We start from the raw sequence: 17812 nt of genomic DNA on the forward strand, positions 1-17812 counted from the left end.
GCCACTTCCGGCTTTTTCTGTTTATGTGGTGCTGAGGAATCGAACCCAGGGCCTCATGCTTGCAAGGCATGCACTCTACTGCTGAGCTACCTTCCCAGCCCCATACTGGTTCATTTCTGTAACTACCCAAGATGCAAACAATAGCTGAATGTAGTACATACCTGTTATCCCATCTATACCGGGCCAGTGAGAATTCATGTCAACAAAAATGGGAATGATAAGACTCCACATAGAGCTCTCCTATGACCCAGCAATCCCACTTTTGGGCATTTACCCAAATGTTTACAAACAAGACCACACTAAAGCTACCAGCACAACTATGTTTATCGCAGCATTATTTACCCCATAGCTAAGATATGGAACCATCCCAGATGCCCCGCAGTAGATGAATGGATCAAGAAAATGTGGTATATATACACAATGGAATTCTATGCCTCCATCAGAAAGAATGACATTGCCCCATTTGTTAGGAAATGGAAAGGCTTGGAAAAAATTATATTAAGTGAAGTAAGCCAGGCCCAAAGAAACATAGGTCCCATGGTTTCCCTTATTTGCAATAACTAGTATATGCCTGAGTCAAGCAGAAAAGGTCAGATAAGTTGATGTTAGGGAAATGAATCCTAAGGTATGTATTCAAATGTTTTTTTCTTTCATGCAATTGTTTCTAACACATTTATAAGATTATTTCTTTGTTGCTTTGTATGTCCCTCCCCTACCGTATAACCCCTGCTTTCACTGTATTTGATGTTGGTATAATTTGTGGAGAGGAAGGAAAAAAAACAAATCGGGATACAGGTGGACCCATTGCAACAATTGTTGAAAATGAACTTTACACCTTTGGTGCCAGGGGCGGGGGTGGGGGGGGGGGGGAGATTGGGTGGAGGGGTAGGGGGAAGATGGGAAGGGATGGGAAGGGATGGGAGGGGAAACAAAGGAGGAAGCTACAATGCTTGATAAGAAATGTACTCATTATCTTGCCTATGTAATTGTAACCCCTCTGTATTTTCTCAATAAAGAAATACAGAAATACAGAAATAAAATGGGAATGATTAGTACATGCCTGACATCCCAGCTACAGAAGGAAGCATATAAATAGGAGAATCATGATTCAGGCCATCCCCAGGAGAAACTGAAACCTTATCTCAAAGGTAGCCTTTGCAGCTAGACACCTTTGGCTCACACCTTTAATCCAAGCTACTTGGGAAGCTGAAATCTGAAGATCTTCATTCAAAGCTATCTATACTGGGCAGGAAAGTTCTTTGTGGGCTTATTCAGCTTAACATAATACCCTCTGGCTATATCTATATTGCTACAAATGATAGAATTTTATTCTTTTTATGGTAGAACAACATTCCATTGTATATATTTGCACACTTCCTTTATCCTTCATGTGTCTGGCTACTGGGCTTACTAAACTAAAAAAATCACCCCCATTGCCTTGTGGGCCCTAGGAATTTTTTTAATGTTTCAGATATTTCCTAACCAATAAAAACTCAATTTATTATACCTTGTGTTGACCAATTAGAAGAGGCCATTGTTTTAGACTTAGATCTTACTCCAGCAGCCAAGGCAAAATATAATGTCACACTAAACACCACAGAATCGAACAAATTTTAAAGAATCAGATAGGTCCCAGGACAGACCAGTTTTTCTTGAAATCAAGAGATTCTAGTGCCCTCTGCCTTAACCTTGATATTAAAAAATAATAACCAGAAGTAACTGGATCATAACCAATTTTTTTTCTATTCCATTTCCTTGTTCCTGACTTTACCCATGTTCTGTTACTGCCTACTTGGTGCTCTCTGTTTTGTTGGTTGCCAGACTGATGAATCACAAGTAAAAGCCAATTCAAACAATGAATTTGTTGTAACATTATTTTGACTCTCCTTTATTTACTTTAATTACCTTAAAAGTATTATAGTCTCACTGTATTTATTTCCCAGGTTGGTATTGAACTCTTGAGCTCAAGTTATCCTCTCATCTGGGACTATGGACACCCACTCCTTTCATTGTATGTATGTATGTATGTATGTATGTATTTAGGCTGGAACGCAAGACCTGGACACTGTCCCTGAGCTCTTTTGCTCAAGGCTAGCTCTCTACCACTTGAGCCATAGCTCTACTTCCTGCTCTTTTTGGTGGTTGATTGGAGATAATAGTCTCACAGACTTTCCTGCTCTAGGTGACTTCAAATCACGATCTTCAGAACTCAGCCTCTGAAGAGCTAGGATTACAGGCATGAGCTGCTAGCAGTTGGCCTCTCCTTTTATTTTAACTTCAGTGTTTGAGACATGGAATCAGCAAAACTTCTTGAGGTTCAGTTCTAGAAATGAGAATTCTCAGAACAGAAGTACAGAGAAAACAAAACAAAAATACAAAAACAAAAAACATTCTCTCAATCATTTGGGAAGTTTCTGGAGCTTTTGCATCACTTACAGAATGAAGACTGGAAAAATGGAGGTTCCCTTACCAGCTTCTTTCAGAGTGACAAATTTCCTTGTTGGACTGAAAGAAGTCACTGGTTAGACACAGTCACCATCAAAATACCTTTATGGAAATAAGATATGTGCCCTGCCCTTCTCACCTCTCCTACAGCTAAGTCTGGCTTTCTGACATACCTATGAAGCTCAGCTCCCTATAAACAGCAGAGGGTTAAGGGAATCTAATACCTACCTTTTAGGTTTTTCTTTTAAGAGAAGCCTTCCTGCATCTCAACATACCCCACTTGTACCCTAGATGAAGCAAAGCTCTGGAACTGACCCAAGGCTTCCAGGGAGGAGCCTTGGAGCTGCAGTTATCCTCATTCTGGGGGTTTCCATTCTGAGGCCCTATCAGGCCTCATTACCCAAGGTATCCCCAGACCTGTCACCTGGATTTTTAGAGTCTTAAGGCAGGTAACAAAGCCTTTCCAACTGACCTTGGGGTGAGGCTCAGATTCAGAATGAGTCTGAGAAATAGCATCTACATCCCTTATTGGCCTTCTAGCACTGCCTCATTGTCCCTCTTAGCAAACCAAGTTCATCCAGCCCTCAAGTATAGAAATATCACTATGAAATCCCCTTGTACAACTAGTATATGTTGGGGGGGGGGGGGTTTGGTTTTTATTTTGTTGTTGTTGTTGTTGTTGTTTTGCTGGTCCTGGGGCTTGAATTCAGAGCTTGGGCACAGTCCCTGAGTTTCTTTTGCTCAAGGTTAGTGCTGTACCACTTGAGCTACAGATTCACTTTCAGCTTTTTTTGGTAACTTGTCAGCGATAAGGATCTCTTGGACTTTTCTGCCTGGACTGACTTTGAACCATGATCCTCAGATATTAGCCTCCTGAGTAGCTAGGATTATAGGCTTGAGACACCAGCTCCTGGCTTAAAATCTTCTAAAACATAAAATATTTTAAATGTTCTAGGTGTAATGGTACATATCTAAAATCCAGCTATTTGGAAGTTGAGGCAGGAGGTTTGAAGCTAGCCTGGGCTATATAGCTAGACAATGTCTCTAAATAAGTAAACAAGTAAATAAAAAAATAAATGCTTAATTTCTTGCCAGAGACTGATGGCTCACACCTATAATCCTAAACTATTCAAAAGGCTAGGATCTGAGGATTGCAATTAGACGCCAGTCTGGGAAGACAAGTCCTTCAGTGTCTTAATATACAATTAGCCAGCAAAAACTCTGTGGCTTAAGAGGTAGAGTACCAGCTGTGAGTAAAAAATGCCAAAAGAGTTCCTGATCCTGCATCCAAGCCACATTAATGACACAGTTTCTTTTATGTTTCTTTTTTAATGAGTGTACTTTGAACTAAAAGATCTGAACTCTTGTCAGGCTTTTTCCTACTCATGGCTGGCACTCCTATCACTTCATTCTAGCCACATCTCCACTTCCAGCTTTTACTGGATTAATTGGAGCTAAGAGTCTCAGATTTGTGTGTGGGAGGGGGAACCCAAGATGGTGATGGAACAGTAGGGAAACACCACAGCTCTCTCCAACCAGATAGAGAGTTCAAGTTCCAACACTCAGTTTCCCCAAGAGACCAACAACAGCAAAATGGTGAACACCCAGAGGGAAGTGAAAAAAAGGAAAAAACTTCAGAACCTACATAAAGATGGAAAAGCGTGAAGACTTTTTCCCTTCCTCTCATTGGTGGTGCATCCATGCCAAGCCACCAAAGCAGCGGGGCCCGCGGCCACTGGGGACCCCAGAGCCACAGTGGTCAGTAGTACGCCAGCACAGAAGGCTCCCACGGTGTCAGTGCTGGACCTGGACAACGTAATCAGATTTGTCTCCCTGGACTGGCTAAAAACCTTGTTCTTAATATCTCAAGCTCCTGAGTAGCCAAGATTATAGACATGTTTCACCAGCAGAACAAAGTTTGATTTCTTCAACCTGAAAAACAATAAACCTACTTCTTTCATTATTATTACTGTTATTATTAGTTTGGCAGTACTGGTAACTGAACTGAGGACTTTGTGCTTGCTAGTCAGGTGGCTCTACCATATGAGCCTTTTTTGGCTTGGTTGTTTATATTTTTTTAATTTATTTATTTTGGTGCAGGTCCTGAGGCTTGAATTCAAGCCTGGGTGCTGTCCTTAAGCTTGTTTTACTCAAGTATAATGCTCTACCACGAGCTACAGTGCTAGCTCCAGCTTTTGGGTAATTATTAGAGATAAGAGTCTCATGGGGCTGGGTGATGGTGTCTCATGCCTATAATCCTAGCTACTCAGGAGGCTTAGATCTGAGGATTGTGGTTCAAAGCCAGCCCAGGCAAGAAGGTCCTTGAGACTCTTATCTCCAATAAACCACCGGAAGTAGCACTGTGGCCCAAGTAGTAGAGCACTGGCCTTGAGCTGAAGAGCTCAGGGACAGCGTCTGGGCCCAAAGTTCGAACCAACCTTAATTAATTAAGTAATTAATTAATTTAAAAAGTCTCCTGGACTTTCCTGCCTGGGCTGGCTTTGTACCAAAATCCTCAGGTCTTTGTCTCCAGCATACATAAGTTTATAGTCATGAGCCATAGGTATCCAGCTGCCTTGGTTGTTTTTAAGGAAGGGTCTTGCTTTAGGCCTAGACCATGCTTCCCCTATTTAAGGTTTCCTTTGTCATTTGGAATGCAGACATGTGCCACTGTACTCAGTCATTGTATTCCTACATAACTGAGATTACAACCATATGCAGACATACTCTGCCATTGGTTGAGGTAGAATCTGGAGAATTTTTATGCCTGGACATCCTTGAGCTATAGTTTCTTAATCTCAGCCTCCCAAGTAGCTAGGACTACAGGTTTGAGCTATAAATATTTTAAATATTACCCAAACCCAAGCCAGTTGCTGGTGGCTCATACCTGTAATCATAGCTACTGAGGAGCCTGAGATCTGAAGATTGCAGTTTAAAGCTATCCTGGGCAGGAAAGCCTATGAGATTTTACCTACAAATAACCACCAAAAGTCTAAAAATTGAACAGTTGTTTAAGTGGTAGAGCTCTACACACACATATACTCACATACACACACACACACACACATTACACAAATAACCAAAAGTAACTGATATTTTACCTGCCATGCTATTATTGCCACTCTAAGATACTAGATTGTTGTATTCCTTTACCATTTATGTTTAGAATTTGAAACTAAGTGTTTAGTGGATTCAATTGCCAATATTTTTTGTTAGTGATAAGGGTATAAGAAATATGTAGGACTAGAGACATGGCTTAAGTGGTAGAACACCAGCCAAGCAAGCTTAAGGCTCTGAGTCCAAACTTTATTTGGGTTCCACTGGCTCATACCTTTAATCCTAGGTACTGAGGAGTCTGATACATGGAGGATCATTATTTGAAGCCAGCTGGGGCGGAAGAGTTCTTGAGACTCCATCTCCAAAATAGCCAGCGAAAAGCCAGGCTAGAGGTATGGCTCAAGTGGCAGGATGTCAAGTGAACAAGAATATTGAGCAGGGCTGGGAAGATGGCTCAGTGGTAGAGCGCTTGCCTTGCATGCCTGAGGCCCTGGGTTCGATTCCTCAGCACCACATAAGCAGGGGGGAAAAAAGCCGGAAGTGGCGCTGTGGCTCAAGTGGTAGAGCTCTAGCCTTGAGCTGAAGAGCTGAGGGACAGTGCCCAGGCCCAGAGTTCAGGCCTCACGACCGGACCCCCCCCCCAAAAAAAAAAAGAATACTGAGCAATTATGAGGACCAGAGTTTGATAACAAGTATAAGAAGAAAAAAAATATCTTATCCAATTTTGGGATTTGAGTTCAAAAAAACTAAGTTCATTCAATTTGACGTCTATTCATTTTCCTTATAAATTTAATTATATCATCCCAAATCAACTAGCTAGATAGGGCCAAACTAACTTAGGACCAACTTAGTTTAGTTTTCTAAAAATTATTATAAACATTTTTTTGGGGGGGGGTCCAGTCATGAGGCCTGTACTCTGGGCCTGGGCACTGTCCCTCAGCTCTTCAGCTCAAGGCTAGCGCTCTACCACTTGAGCCACAGCGCCACTTCTGGCTTTTTTATTTTTGCTTATGGGGTGCTGAGGAATTGAACCCAGGGCCTCAGGCATGCAAGGCAAGCGCTCTACCACTGAGCCACCTTCCCAGCCCTATTATAAACATTTTAAGTGAAAATGCTGTGTGGCTTAACAACAGCAAAAAAAATTTACAAATACCATTTCTTTTTTAAATTTTTATTACTTTATTTATTTTGCCAGTTCTGGGGCTTGAACTTAAGGCCTGGACACTGTCCCTGAGCTGCTTTTGCTCAAGGCTAGTACTCTACCACTTGAGCCACAACTCCATTTCCAGCCTTTTCTGTTTATATGGTACTGAAGAATCAAACCCAGGCTTCATACATGTTTGGCAAGCACTCAACAACTAAGCCACATTACCAGCCCCTATTGATAATTTTTTTATTGGGTTGGTTTTTTTTTGGTCAGTCATGGGGCTTGAACTCTGGAACTGGGTGCTGTCCCTCAGCTCTTCAGCTCAAGGCTTAGCACTCTACCACTTGAGCTACAGTGCCACTTCTGCTTTTCTGGTGGTTTATTGGAGATAAGAGTCTCATGGTCTTTCCTACCCGGGCTGGCTTTGAACCGGGATCCTCAGATCTCAGCCTCCTGAGTGGCTAGTATTACAGGCGTGAGCCACTGGTACCTGACTTTTTGTTGTTGTTGTTTTAAGGTGATGTACAGAAAGGTTACAATTATATAAGTCAAGTAAACAGTACATTTCTTTTGGGACAATGTCACCCCTTCCCTCACATGCTTGTATTCCTCTCCCCATCATCCCCACTCACAACTTATATAGTTCATTTTCAACATAGTATCTAGTGAGTACTACTGCTGCATTTGTTTGCTCTTTGTCACACCATTTCTGTGCCTTCCTTATCCTCCCAAAGACATATAACAAACAAATAAGACAAAATGAAACAAAGAAAACAATTTCATATCTGAATGGATCACTAATTCAGTGTTTGCTGGATATTTAAACAACTAATAAATTTACTCTTCAAGTGAACCTATTGGAAGTTCCAATACTACACTGTATTTAGGAAGATTTCAACTTAAACTCAACTTAAACTCAATTTCTCAATTACATTTTTATATTGGAATCACACAATTGCATTCTAATGAGCCCAATCATCTACAGCGTTCAAGTATGCTAACTTGTTAACACAAAAATTCTAAACATGGGGCTAGGAAGGTGGCTCAGTGGTAGAGTGCTTGCCTTGCATGCATGAGGCCCTGGGTTCAATTCCTCAGCACCACATAAGCAAAAAGAAAAAAGCCGGAAGTGGCGCTGTAGCTCAAGTGGTAGAGTGCTATCCTTGAAGTGAAGAGCTGAGGGACAGCGCCCAGGCCCCACGACCAGACCCAAAAAAAAATTCTAAACATATTGTTTTGATTCTTTCATCAAAGATCCTCTAAATGATAACAAAGTTGAAAAACAAGTTCCCATTAAGCAATGTGGTTCATGGAAGTCTCTTCAGTCCTCAGTAAAAATGAGGGCCAGAGACTTGAAATCCTTCAGATAATAAGACTCAGCCAAGATTTAGCTAGACATACCATGGTCCAGGAGGACTTGCCCCTGGACAAATGGGGTAAAGTCCAAGTTCTTTATGGAAAATTTACTACTAAGAGGAAAATAGGCCTACTTGCTTCCCAAATTTAACAAGGCATTTCCCTACCTAGAAGCAGAATGAATAGTATAAAACATGATTTCATGCCTAGGCAGAAAAATCAGGTTATGGTGTGTGGGTGGAAGAAAGGATTTCTCATAATCCAAGCCCCATTGATCCTAATGATACACAATACTTATATTTTACCAGATCCTACTTGATCCTACTCAGATCAAGAACTTGATTGACTTTTACATATCTTTCTTGGACTCTTACAATATGTAAGGGTTTTTTTTCCCCCTCTAAGAACCCTTGACTGAAATTCTCAATTATAAAAATATTTTGTAAGACCTAATGTAATCTTGTATCTCTTTGTTCCCCAAAGATCATACAATTCTGTATAAATGACCCCTTATAATGTGTGTGTGTGTGTGTATGTGTGTGTGTGTGTGTGTGTGTGTGTGTGTTATTGCACTTGGCTTTGCCTAACTAGTGGCAACCACCTGGAGATCTTTCTCTGGAAACCTATTACCATTAGGAATTCCAAGAATTTTCCTTTCAAGAGTTTGTAATGGCTGTTTTTCCCAGCCTGGCCTCAAAACTGTCCTTCAGGTCTCAGGCTCCTTAATAGCTAGGGTTACAGAAGTGAGCAGGTTGCCTTGTTTTCATTGTTGTTTATGTTTTTAATTGTTAGTAAAAGATCAATATAACTGCTTTAAACATCTAGAATTTGTTCTTACAAAATGGGAGTCTGAAGAAACTTTAGCAACTACAGCCACCCAATCTACTTCAGAAAGAACCATGAGCTGAATAAACATAAACTTACAAGTTTGTTATTTATAAACTATTTCATCTGTAATATTCAGTTATAGTAACAGGAAATAGATTAAAAAAGATAATTTCCAAGAAGAAAAAAGATTAAAAAAAAAGCCTACCTTTCCGTGTCATTGGTGAATCTCCCTGAGCCAATTATGTGTCATTGCTATCACTATGTTCAGTTGTTGATTGGTGACCACTAGTTGCAAGATGACAAAGAAGTATCACCTGAACAAATTATAGAATTCTGATAATAAAGAGAGAATGAAGATAGATACTAAGCAATCTCTGCTATGTTTAGATAAAGAGCACTCTAAATCTCTCACATTCATGGTATTTTCTCACTCAGTTTTGTTTCCCCTCCTCAAAATGAGTATATATGTGTAGCTTGAAAGCACCAGTTAGTTCTCTCTCTCTCTCTCTTTTTTTTTTTTTTGTCGGTCATGGGGCTTGAACTCTGGGCCTGGGAGCTGTCCCTCAGCTCTTCAGCTCAAGGCAAGCACTCTACTGCTTGAGCCACAGCACCACTTCTGGTTTTCTGGTGGTTTATTGGAGTCTCACAGACTTTCCTTCCCCGGGCTGGCTTTGAACTGGAATCCTCAGATCTCAGCCTCCTTACAGGCGTAAGCCACTGGCACCAGGCTACCAGTCAGGTCTATTCTGAGTGGCAGATGACTAGCATGAGAGTTTCATAACTATCAAAAGAGAATAACTTGAATTGATTTAGATGAGCTTAGCTAATGGGAATGTCCAAGTGGGTTGGCTTTGATGATGTATACTCAAATCATCTTTTTTTTGTTAAGTATTGACAATGGCTTTTTTTTGGGGGGGGGGGTCCGGTCGTGGGGCTTGAACTCTGGGCCTGGGCGCTGTCCCTCAGCTTTTCAGCTCAAGGCTAGCACTCTACCATTTGAGCCACAGCGCCACTTCCGGCTTTTTTATTTTTGCTTATGTGGTGCTAAGGAATCGAACCCAGGGCCTAAGGCATGCAAGGCAAGCGCTCTACCACTGAGCTACCTTCCCAGCCCTTATGGCTTTTTATTTGTATGATAGGTTTCCTCATTTAATACTGGTACATTTTTCACCTGTGAATTTTTCTAGAAAAGAGTAAATTAGCTGAAACATGTGGGGGGCAGGGTTAAAGGAAAAAGGCACAGAAGAATAGAAAGAGTGGACACATACAGTCATTATATTCAATGTACCTATGTGGAAATGGAACCACATCACTTGAGGATATGAATGGGATTGGGAAAGATGGAGAACCATAGAAGGGGTGACATTGACCAAGATGCCTTATACTTGTAAGCAGATTTTTTAAATTAAATTCCTTTGTCCACAAGCAAACATTCTTTCTTCTACTTAAAGATGAAATAAAATATTTCTTTTAAGCCAGAAAACACATGTAACCAACAATTGGACCAATTTGATAGAGCCTTGTTGAAAGTCGTAATGATTTTCATCCCTGAACAAGGAAGCCCTGCATTAAGATTTTTTTCCAATATTAAAATCATAGACTTCCCCCTGGTTTCTGAAGTAGTTGTGCACAACAGAATTATCTAGAACAGTGTTGTCCACTTGAAGTATAGTAAAAGTCACAAATGTGACTTCACACAAATGTGAATCCATATATTTTATGGAAGATGGACCAACATGCACTAGACACATTAATGGATACACTAAACTATAATCCCGTTGTACAACCACTTGAAGATTAAAAGAAAAAAAGAAAGTGAAACAGAATCAAGTGCTGTTGGCTCACACCTGTAACCCTATCTCCTCAGGAGGCTGAGATCTGAGGATTGTAGTTTTTGGCTAGCTTTGGCAGAAAATCTGTGAAATTATCTTCAATTAACCACCAAAAAAGGCAGAAGTGGAGCTTTGGATCAAGTGGTAAAGTATCAGCTGAGTAAAAAAAGCTAAGAGATCTCGAGCCTTAAACCTTCCAATTTTCACCTCCTAGATAATGGGGTTTACAGGTATGAATTATCTCCTAGCAAGGAAGGATTTCTATCTGCCACTTTGTTTTCTGTTTGTCACTTGTCTTTTTGTTCTTCAACTCCTACATTACTATCTTTTTTCATTAAATACATATTTTCTTGTCTACCGTATCATTCTTTTATCATTATTTGTAGTTGCTCTGAGGATTACAATTAGCCTCTTAATGTGTATTTTATCTAGATTTGATCAACATTAATTTTGTGTATGTATGCCCATACTGGAAGTGAGGGTTTCTCACTCAGCTTTCTTGCTTACAGCTGGCACTCTTCCACTTAAGCAATTATCTTCAGTTTGGGCTCTTTGCTAGTTAATTAGAGATGGCATCTCATAGACTTTTCTGCTTGGGCTGGCTATGAACCATGATCCTCAGATCTAGAATTACAGGCATGACCCACTGGCTCCTGGGGTCATCAATATTAACTTACTACAGTAGTATGTAATGACTTTCTATGAATTTCTGTGATATCATTGCCATATAAGTTGAATCTTTATCCTTTGTGTACCTACCACATAGACATAATTATTGTTTCATGTATTGTCATTTTGTCATATAGGAGACAAAAATTACAAACAAAAATACATTTATACTTTTACATTTACCTCTTTATTGATAAGTGGTCTTAATTTCTACATGTGGATCTGAATTACTGGTGCAGTGTTTTTTCATTTCCACTTAAAGGATGCCCTTTAGCATTTTTTGTTGGTCAGGAGTGATTGCAAATGGAAAAAAATCCATTTAAACCAGTTCAAGAAAAATGAAGAGCCAGATACTGGTGGCTCACACCTATAATCCTAGACACTTGGGAGGCAGAATTACTCTGAGGATCATAGTTAAAAGCCAGTTCAGGCAGGTAAAGTCTCTGAGACTCTTATCACCAATTAACCACCTAAAAACTGGAAGTGAAGCTGTCACTCAAAAGTGGTAGAGTGCTAACCTTGAGAACTAAAGCTCAGGGACAGTGCTCAGGCCCTGAATTCAAGCCCCAGGACCAGCACAAAAAGGGAAAAGAAAGAATAGAATGAGGAGGGAAGGAGGGAGGGAAAGAAGGAAGGAAGGAAGGAAGAGAGAAAGGGAGGGAGGGAGGGAGGGAGGGAGGGAGGGAGGGAGGGAGAGAGGGAGGGAGGGAAGGAAGGAAGAAAGGAAGGCAAGGTTTCAAATACCTGCATCAGAGTATGGGGAACCCCTATCTTCAAGCATGGTCAGATAGAGGAAATGGGCTTTCCTGCTGCATTGACACATTCTTTGGGAGGCTTCCAAGACCAAGCTGGAAAGTCTCTGAGTGACAACCACAACAAAAGAGATCATTAATGCAGAGATCCAGAAGTGCCAGATAAAGGAACTTTTCACACTGGTCCAGGGAAGAAGCCCATCCTCCCAGATCATATAGGAACCAGATGAACTAGAGATTATCAGGAAAGGAGTTTCAAATGAAATATAATTAAAATCTTAACGTCTTTACTAAGTCTGATTTAGGAAAAAAATCAACTTTATGAAACTTCTTTTAATTTGTATATTACCATAACTGGAAATCGACATCTTAAATATTTAAATATCTATATCCTCTTCATCTGACATGTTAACAATTCTTACTAAACCAGTAAAGAAGTATTCCTTCAAAATGGACCAATGCCACTTGTGAGCCTAGATTAGGAAGGAGGGAGAATGGTCCACTAGTGATCTTAGGATCACAGTTTGAAGCCATCCTGATAGGAAAGTGTCTGTCAGACTCTTATTTCCAATTAACTCCCTTCCCTACACACACACACACACACACACACACACACACACACACACACACACACACACACACACACACAGAGCTGGAAATAGTTGTAGCTCAAGCACTAAGTTTAAACCTACAGATAGTGCCCAGGCCCCGAGTTCAGACCCTCGTATTGCCAAATAAAAAGTATTTTGAATGTTGGGCACTGGTGGCTCACACCTGTAATCCTAGCTACTCAAGAGACTGAGATCTGAGGATCATGGTTCAAAGCCAGCCCAGGCAGGAAACTCCATGAGACTCCTTTTTTAAAATACGTTTTTTATTGTGAAAATACTGTACAGAGGGGTTACAGTTACATGAGCAAAGTAATGAGTACATTTCCTATCAAGCATTGTTGCCTCCTCTTTGTTGTTCCTCCCACCTCCACAACTACACTTCCCCACCCCTCCCCACCCCCCCCACCCCCCTCCCCCGCCTAAATTGTGAAGTTCATTTTGCAACATAGTGTCTTGTACATCTCATTGATACAATGGATCAACCTGTATCCCTATTTAAACATTTTGGTTTTGCCCTTCCCCTCCCCAAATTAGACCAGAGATCTCCATGAGACTCTAACCTCCAATAAACCACCAGAAAACGAGAAGTGGCGCTGTGGCTCAAGTGGTAGAGTGCTGGCTTGAGCTGAAGAGCTGAGGGACAGCGCTCAGGCCCAGAGTTCCTCAGATCTCAGCCTCCTGAGTAGCTAGGATTATAGGGGTGAGCCACCAGTGCCTGGCTTTATTATTTCACTTTATTTCTGTTTTTTTTTTTTTTTGGTCAAGGTGATGTACAGAGGGGTTAAATTTACATAAGTACTAAGTACATTGCTTATTGAACTTGTTACCCCTTCCCTCATTATTCTCCTACTTTCCCTCCCCCACCACCCAAGGTATACAGATCATTTCCAACATATTATGTTGTGAATATCACTGTTGCATTGGTTCCTCCCTTGTCCTTTTTCTCACCATTCTGTTGTTCCCCTTCCCTTCCCTGATTCCGATAAATGTATATACAATACCAGGGTACAAAATCAAATACATTGACAGCAGGGATATCCCATAGGGAGAAGAACATACAAAAGAAACAAAAAAATCACATAGTATATTAAAAATAACGACAAAGAAAAATCTTTTGTGTCCATGTCTTGGAGTTCATTTCACTTAGCATCATCTTATATGGTCATATGTACTTAGCTATTGAGCAGTTCTGCTCATCTGCTAAGATTATCCTAGACATATACTATTTATTGCAAATAAGGGAAACCATGAGACCTATTTTTCTTTGGGTCTGGTTTACTTTGTGTAATATGATTTTTTGAAAGTCTTTGTTTTCTTACAAATTGGTCAGTGTCATTTTTTCTGATACACACACACACACACACACACATATAATCACAATTTCTTGATTCATTCATCTACTGAGGGGCATCTGGGTTGGTTCCATATCTTAGCTATGGTGAATAATGCTGTGATAAACATAGTTAAGCAGGTAGCTTTAGCATGGCTTTGTTTGTGATCATTTGGGTAAATGCCCAAAAGTGGGATTTCTGGGTCATAGGGGACCTCTGTAGTCTTTCGAGGAATGTCCATACTGCTTTTCAGAATGATTGAACAAGTTTATACTCCAATCGACAGTGCAGTAGCATTCCCTTTTGGCCACATCCCCTCCAGCATCTGTTGTTATTAGATTTCTTGATTAAAGCCATTCTAACTGGAGTGAGGTGGAATCTCAATGTTGTTTTGATTCGCATTTCTTTTATGGCCAAAAATGTTGAGCATTTCTTCATGTGTCTTTTGGTCATCCTTATTTCCTCTTCAGAGAAGTCTCTAAGGCTTTAGCCCACTTATTAATAATGGGGTGGTTGTTTCTTTGAGGATTTGTTTTTGATGGATTTATTTTTTTGAGTTCTATGTATATTTTAGATATGAGGCCCTTATCTGTTGTATGGCTAGTGAAGATCTTCTCCCAATGTGTAGGTTTTCTATTGATCTTGCTAGCTATGTCCTTTGCAATGCAGAAGCTCTGAAGTTTCATGCAGTCCCATTTGTTCAACCTTTCTTTAATTTGTTGTGTTTCTGAGTCTTTATAAAGAAATTTTTTTGTTTGTTTTTGTTTTTTTGTCAGTCGTGGGGCCTGAACTCTTGGCCTGGGTGCTGTCCCTCAGCTCTTCAGCTCAAGGCCAGCACTCTACCACTTGACCCACAGCACCGCTTCTGGCTTTTTCTGCTTATGTAGTGCTAAGGAAATGAACCCAGGGCCTCATGCATCCAAGGCAAGCACTCTACCACTGAGCCACCTTCCCAGCCCCATTTTTGACTCTCTTAAAGTAGCCAAATGCCTCGTCATCTAAAGTCAATATAAAGAAAATTTTTGTTTATGCCAAGGAACCCTAGAGTTTCTCCTCTTCCTTCCTGTAATGTTTTCAGGGTATCTGCTTTTACCTCAATGTCTTTGATCCATTTGAAGTTGATTCTGGTGCAGGGTGATATATGGGTCTAACTTTAGTTTTCTACAGATGTTTAACCAATTTTGCCAGCACCATTTATTGAAGAGGCTGTCTTTCTTCCACCCTAATTTTTGGCTGCCTTATCAAAGATTAGGTGGCTATAGGTCTGTGGATTCATTTCTGGGTCTTCAGTTCTATTCCATTGGTCCTCAGGTCTGTTCTTGTGCCAGTACCAAGCTGTTTTGATTACTATGGCTTTTCAATAGAGTTTGAATTTGGTATTGATATTCCTCCAACACTGTTCCTACTGCTAAGGATTGTTTTTGCTCTTCAGCACCTTTTATTGCTCCATATGAATTTTTGGATTGCTTCTTCTATTTCATTAAAGAATGAGGGTGGGATATTGATAGGTATCCTATTGAATTTGTAGATAGCCTTTAACAGTATTGCCATTTTCACGATGTTAATCCTCCCAATCCAGAAGCATGGGTGGTTTTTCCACTTCCTTAGTTGTGTTTTAATTTCCTTTTTCAGGTTTTTAAAGTTTTCATCATAGAGGACCTTCACTTCTTTGGTTAACTCCTAGGTATTTTATTTTTTGTGGGACTATTACAAATGGAGTTGCTTTCCTGATTTCAGCCACGCTTTTCTCATTGTTGGCATAGAAAAAAGCCATTGATTTTTGTGGGTTAATTTTATACCCTGCTACTTTGCCAAAGTTTTGGATAAGCTGAAGTAGCTTGGGAGTGGAGTCCATGGGCCTCTTTAGATACAAAATCATGTCATCTGCAAAGAGGGAGAGTTTTACTTCATCTTTTCCTATTTGAATCCCCTTTATGTTTGCATCTTGTCTTGTTGCTATGGCTAGGCATTCCAATACTAAATTGAAGAGGAGTGGAGAGAGTGGACATCCTTGTCTTGCTCCTGAATTTGGAGCAAATGGCTTTAGCTTTTCATCATTAAGTATAATGCTGTCCGTGGGTTTGTCATATACAGCCTTTATTATATTGAGGATTGTTCCATTGATTCCTAGTTTCTCCAGAGTCTTCATCATAAAGGGGTGTTGGATCTTGTCAAATGCCTTTTCTGCTTCTATTGAGATAATTGTGTGGTACTTATCCTTGCTCTTGTTGATATAATGAGTTATATTAAGTGATTTGCATATCTTGAACCAGCTTTACATCCCTGAAGTGAATGCTGTTTGATCATAGTGTATGATTTTTTTTTTATGAATTGTTGAAGTCGATTGGCCAGAATTTTGTTGAAAAGTTTTGCATTGATGTTCATCAAAGAAATGGGTTGCTCTGGCATTTGTTGAATAGATAGATATTTAGGATTGTTACATCTTCCTGTAGGAGAGATCCCTTTATTAGTATGTAATGTCCTTCTTTATATCTTCTCACTAATTTTAATTTGAAATCTATTTGATCAGATATTAAGGTTGCAACACCAACCTGTTTATGGAGGATGTTTGCTTAGTAGATTTTGTTCCAGCCTTTCACTTTTAGAATATGTTTGTTTTTGTGGGCAAGGTGTGTCTCTTGAAGGCAGAAGATAGAAGGATCTTGCTTTTTGATCCAATTTGACCATCTATGTCATTTAATTAAAGAGTTATGTCCACTAACATTGAGAGTTAGGATTGGGAGGTGTTTGGTAGTTCCTGCCATGTTATCCACCTTCTTGGGGGCTGTGCCTTCTGGGTTCTTCTTATGATTATCTGATTCTGTTTGGGGACTGTTTCTCTGCCTTTATTGTGTTCTTGTTGGTTTTCTATGTGTAGGACATCTTTAAGTATCTTTTGTAATGCTAGTTTGGTGGAGATATACTATTTCAATTTTTCTTTGCTGTGGAAGGTTCTTATTTGACCTTCCATTATGAAGGAGAGTTTAGCTGAGTACAGTATTCTTGATTGATAGTTGTTTGTCTTTAGGGCTTGGTATATGTCATTCCAGGTTCTTCTTGCTTTCATGGTTCCCTCCTTCCCCCCTGCACTGGGCAGGACCTCCTCCACCTGGGAGTGCAACTTTCCTCTGGGTGGAGCTGAGTCCCACTGGTCAGGTTGCTTTGCCCTATTGAAAAATGGCTCTGTAATGTCTGCTTCTAAGTCCTGAGTTATCTGCTAGCTGCTCTGGCCCAGTCTTTGTCAGTATCAAAGATGGCATTCTTCTCAGGTAGTGGGGGAAGGCCTACCTTCCAAGCGCTAGTCTGTGATGAGTGAGAATGTCTTGTAAGGTACCCATGCTTTTCCCTTGGTTTTTTGGGCCATCTAAATCTGTGTCGGTCTGTGGTCAGCAGGATAAAGATTTCCACTCCTTGTCAGATTGCTCTAGCAATGAGTAGAAGCCACTTACACTCTTTCTGACCCCTTTGTATCAGGCTCTGTCTGTTTTTATAGTGGCAGCTGCAACCACCACTGCCACTACCACCACTGTAGAAACCGGTGTGTCCTCAAATCTGTCTCCTTAAACAGTCTGCCTGAATTTTTCCTCTCTGGCCAAACTCTCTGTACTATGATGACTCACTTGATGTGAGTCTAGCCTTGGAATTTTCACTGCAACACTAAAACTGGTTTCTTTGTGAAGCTCAATCACCCCTGCACTGCCTCCATTTCCCTCCTGATCCCTATTTATTACTTTAAATTATTCATAATTCATGAAGGTTAATGCATCAATGATTTGGTATAATT

Source organism: Dipodomys spectabilis, unplaced genomic scaffold (assembly GCF_019054845.1).
Source record: "Dipodomys spectabilis isolate Male_0828 unplaced genomic scaffold, ASM1905484v1 ptg000083l, whole genome shotgun sequence".
NCBI lineage: Eukaryota > Metazoa > Chordata > Mammalia > Rodentia > Heteromyidae > Dipodomys > Dipodomys spectabilis.